The following is a 6,002-nucleotide window of genomic DNA, read 5'->3' as shown; positions in this document are numbered from 1 at the left end:
ACCAACAAGCTTTACATGCCAAGATTGCAAAGCAGAGATATTGGAAAATTCATCATTGCGATTGCCATGTGAACAGCTTTGCCTGTGAACAGGCTGCAGGATAAACACGGATCAGGGATGGCGAATGGAGACTGTTTTTTTTCCTCTTCGGGCTGTTTGCTGCAGGCAGAACACCTGCATTCTTTCCAGACTCTCTGGAGGATTCAGAATTTGACCTCAGTGTATAGTAAAAGGGTATCCAACTTTTTCAAAATGTCAGAATGCAACATAACTCTATTGTTTCTGTCATGCTCTCTCCACAGAGGCTCAGATAAAGAAACACCTTTCTAATAGTGGCAGAGCTGACATACGTTTCTAAGAAAAATGGAGGAAACAAGAACTCCCATATTCTCACAGCGACTCTCCGATTTGTCCACATTTGCTGGTAAACTGATAAAGTACTGTGAGATTACCTCTGGAGTGTCTCATAAATGTTTTGTATTGACCTTAAAGCATTTGCTGACCACAAACAGAAACCATGGACAGGAGATCATTTCTCCTGTGGGTAGGAGATGGTTTTCTCTGGCAGGCACACAGGATCACTGTCTGCTACTCTGAGCCGACCTTCCACAGCAGCACCTTCCATAGCTCCAGGCCTTCAGCCTCAAAATCTCTCCTCTGCGGGATGGATTGGGTTCCAGGACCCTCTCCTCTCCTGGGACTGACCCAACCCAGGGAACAGGGGGCTTTCATGGGAGATCACAGGTGCTTATATACAAAATGGCAATTTTCTTCTTCCATAATTCCATGTTACTGCATTACCAGATCTTATCGTGAGGCCAGTATCTCATTCCTGAGGTTTTAGATGTTAATGAAAGATGCTTTGCCTCCGGCCACTGGGGGCTAAATCAACAAGCCTAGGATTCCTGTTGGCCTTTGTTGGGAAATACCAAAGGCTGAGCTGAGGTCAGAGACAAAGCATAGAGCTGAAGATGGAAATGCTTGGCCCAAAACAAGCTTGTATGCAATCTAGTACACTTGCAAGCTGACTTAAATATATTACCTTTTTTATCTTTCCTGGGCCAAACATGGTAATCCTCTGATGCTGTCATACCTTACAATCATATAAAACGGCTAAATATTAAAATGAATGTACTGGATCCATGTACACTGTGGTATAATAATACAAAATGAATGGCACATTATTCTTTTCAATGGAGAGTTGAAACATTTTGATAATTACTTTTTATGCCCTTAGTGTGCCCTGGAATAAAACTGAAGCAACCTCAACAATATGTGTTGAGGATATGTAATTTCAGCCACTTAGGATCATTAAAAAGAGATCATATTGAATATCACTTCTAGAGAGGGAAAGACAAGGCGAGAAAGAAATAAAGAAGAGATTTGTTTGTCAGTCAATTCCGACCCACTCAATCTCCTTAGCCTTGTGAAAGAGGGGGAGAGAAAGGGTCGGGGTCAGCTTTCTGTAAATCTTCTGATGAAATGTTGACAAAACAGCCAATTTTCTGTAATTTTCCTGCAGCCCTCTTTCAGCAGCTTACTCACTCAGAACCCCTTCATTTCAAACAGCAGCACACTGCGACCTCTGACATGTATCTCGTCCCTGACTTCTTTGGCCTGGCAGAAAGACGTAACAGTTGTGCCTTTTAGGTCAGGTGGACGCCGTTTAAGAAGCCAGCCTCATAAAGGATGCCTTTGTCTCTCTAACAGGCTCTCTTGGGCCCCAGTAAAAGGATAAGAAATGTAGTTAATAGCTCAGGAGTGGCCTAATCATCAGCTGCCATTACTGCTCCAATATCAGCAGAGATGACAGACTTATCAATAACAAAGGCCCAGCTGAAGCCTCCACCGCTCTGTCATTTTGATCTTTGCTCCACTAATCAGAGCTTTCATTTGAGCTAAGCACCGGGCAGCACACCTCTCATTCTCTTCATGCTGTGCCAGATATCACTCATCTTTACAAGCAACTCTGTATTCCCTCAACCCCAGGCCACCATTTCCACAAATTGGCTTAATTTCTCAGGCAAATATATGACACATCTGAGAGCTCATTATCCTTACAATGCAAGCGCTCATTGTACTTACTGGTAAAACTCTCTTTTGCTTTTAACGTTTTGTCTTGACTGGCTACGGTTGGAGCCCAGCTGATTTCAAAATGAAATGAAGATATGTCAAACTGGCTATCATTGTTGGATATAAAAATGTTATAAGCTTGGGTTTGTGCTCGCTTTTATAGTTTACTGTGCAGGTTGTTTCTACTCTGTGTCCAATACAAATCATGGACTGGAACGTGAAACTGTCATTTACATGGTTACGTACACATACAGTGTATGTGTAGGTAAGTGACTCTTTAATAAAAGGCTGCCACTCCTAATGATAATTGTCATTGTCATTAGCTTCAGAGAGAAGATTACCCTCATCATATCCTAAAATGAATCATGTATATGCTTTTTAATGGTAATATCGAAAGTTTAATATCAATATTTCTCTTGTTCATTCTTCCGCAAAAAGCTCCACCATCAAGGAGAAACCTGAGAGGGCCAAAGAGGTGCTCCCGCACCTGGACGAGCTGGCCCTTTCATTTACAGTCACGGTGAGGATCAGGCACTGACTGACTTAGACACCTGCTATTGGGAAATATGTTCTCCATCAGTGAGCTATAGACTATTTCTGGACAGGAGCACTGGGAGACCATTGTTCTCCCCAGCACTGACAGCCAAGGTATTCTGGGACTCTTGGCACACGTAGAAGACAATGTGTTATTCATGTTCAGCTTAAAAATTGGGCTACTTATTCAACATTACCAAACAAGCCACATTTAGGATGGTATTTGTTGACTGCTGTTGACTTTTTCTATAATGTTCAATATTGCAATAAAACTGCACAAATGACATACTGCATAATAGACGCTGCCTGATTTTAAAAAAAAGAGAAAGAATTATAGTTAATGAAAAAAAAATGAGAGAAACTGACCCTTGATACAAATCAGAATTAACAATAAACAAATTATTATAGAATATCACCACAATCAAATACATCTCCTTTGCAGAGAATGAGTAAATTCATATCAAATATAACCTATGGTCTCAGGCTTAGCATCAAACAGTGGAGCTCCTTATTCCCTCAGTTTGATACATGATATGAGCTCTTTAAACAAATCATCTGGTCTCTGCTCCTATACAGTCTTATACGGGGGCAGGGGGTTTGGGGATTTTGCAATGTCATCTGGGATTAAAAAGGAGCAGCACATCAGAGCCCCAGGCCACACCACCTGGAGCCCCTATACGATCCCTGGCGCTGCACCACTCAAAACCAGCCCCATTAGCTTACCACCAAATAATTCCTGGTCAACCAAATGACACAGAAGTAACAAAGCCCTATTTGAACAAAGATTACAACTTCAACAGGAAACCCTTTGATTATGAGTTTGTTTGAAATGTTATCAATGCCATGATCATTCTCGCGGATCAACAATACCATCTCTAATCACTATACCTTGGCTGCACCTTCAGTTGTGCATCAATCTCCTTGAAAAAAAGGGGGAAAAAAGCAAATCACAGTCGAGAATAGAGGGGTGACTTGTTTAACAAGAAGCACGTGCAATGACAAAGCGATTCCTTTCTCTACACTGATCACCCACCTGCACACAGATTAGGTCAGATATTCACCTGAGCTGCCAACCTGTCACTCACACTCCATAAAAAAAGAAACACACACAGCACACATTCATTCCTCTCCACTATAAGTATTGCTGATAAAGTGTCTATAACAGTAGACAGCAGACAAGAGTTTACCTGTTCCTTCTACCAACAGAAAAGGAAACACCCTAAAATATATGAAAACAATGCTCAGTCAATTTAAACACTGCATATACAGTTTTTAGAAGAGCTTTTATAATATAATAATATAAAATGAATCATCAACATGAACTATGGGCACTGGTTGAGGACATAATAAAAAAACAAGTCTGTACACTGGTTTAAAATACTATGAAATATGCAATATCCTAAGTCAAACGTTTGCTAAAGGGCAAAGTGCCAATAAATAATTATATTTACAGTGCTCTAAATTTTATCCAAAGCTCTACAATGTACATAAAAGATCATTATAGCAAACAGGCATCTTAGCCCACACTGGATGATGGTCAAACATGTTGAAGCTAAATGTAAGTCCTGATTTCTCAAGATCCTACATGGAGGTTACACTTACAGTATTTTCCATTGTGTTACCTTTTGTAGTTTTATTGGATTATGGGAACAACTACACGATCAGGTCAGAATATTTTCCCACTGTCTTCAGAAAAAAAAAAACGTTCTCATAAAGTTCTCATAAACCTATATTTTTAAGACCAGACAACCAAAACTTACACAAACAGGTAGCTTATTGTGGTGAAATAGATAGATAGATAGATAGATAGATAGATAGATAGATAGATAGATAGATAGATAGATGGATAGATGGATAGATAGATAGATAGATAGATAGATAGATAGATAGATAGATAGATAGATAGATAGATAGATTCATAGATAGATAGATACACATGCGTATATTCACCACTTAAATTTGCTTTTCACTTATTGTGTAATGACATCTTATTGGATGAACAGCATATGTTCTGTGTGACTCTCACCCTTCTGAAACTTAATTATAATGAAAGGGGAGGAATCTGATTCAAATTTTGTTTCACCATCAGTTTAGTCTCTGGCGCCCCTTTGTGGCGTATTTGTAGAAGTGACAGACAGGATGTGTCCATGAATGTTTATACAATCCAGTTCCAAACAAAAACCCAAAACAACTTTTTATCAACCACAGCACCTGACTGAAAAATCAAGGTATAATGTGACTCTCAAAGCTTATCATGAGTTCATACATGATCACATGCCCTTAAAAGTGTTAGAGTGACATAACTCAGCTCAACATTTATTTTTTATTTTTAAGGGGTGCAATAGAACAGTTCTGATTGTCTCTTGTTGGTAACCAAATGCTGCCCTCAGGCCTTAGCAGGGTGTATTACTTGGAAATTGGGCTACAAGTAACCATTATTCTCACTATTAATAATATTCAGAATTAATACATTAATATACATCAGTTTTCTTTCTCGATTAATCCATTAATTGTGGTCTATAAAATAGTAAAAAGTTCCTGTCAGTTTCCTAAAGCCAAAGTGACTTTTTCAGATGCCTTGTTTTTCAGTTTACTATCACATATGACAAAGAAAAGCAGACAATCTTCACAATTGAGAAGCTTGAAACAATGTGGGAAAAGGACTTAATTGATATACTGTATTGATTATCAAAATAGTTGATTAACTAGGCTAATTGATTAGTTTCTAATACATAAAACCAGTTCATATTAGTAGGACAAGTGTGTGTGTGTGGTTTTTGTGGGAGTCATGGTGCACAGCTGGCAATAAGGATTTACTCAAACCCACATCTAAATGAAGAAAAGTCAAGTCACTTTCATAGACAATTGCAGTTCAAGGTGCTTAACATCTGCATGAAAGCATTTTCTCAAAATCATGAAGTCATTGTAAAGCTTTTAAATTTAAGAATACAGAAATGCAACAACCAAAAAGGAACACCAAATCAAACACACACACACACACACACACACACACACACACACACACACACACACACACACACACACACACACACACACACACACACACACACACACAAAAGCAAAAATAATTTTACAGTAAATAAAACATGATAAAATATGAGAACAAATAGATTTAATAAACTAGTTTTCGTATTTTCTCCGACCATCCATGTTGTAAAGTGAAAGCAGATGTATACAGGGATGGGTGTAGTCAGGAGATAAGAGTATAGCCACGTAATTTGCTGAAAATAATTTACAGACCAGCTACTTCATATTTAAGTCCTCCCATCACGTCGTGCATTAAGAACATTATGTCTCTGTACATAACAATGACATGAGCATGGGAGGGGCTGCTGCAAAACACATTGATAGAATGAATGCAAAGAGCCAAAAGA

This window comes from Scomber scombrus, chromosome 4 (assembly GCF_963691925.1).
Source record: "Scomber scombrus chromosome 4, fScoSco1.1, whole genome shotgun sequence".
Taxonomy (NCBI): domain Eukaryota; kingdom Metazoa; phylum Chordata; class Actinopteri; order Scombriformes; family Scombridae; genus Scomber; species Scomber scombrus.
This window is presented reverse-complemented; position numbering follows the sequence as displayed.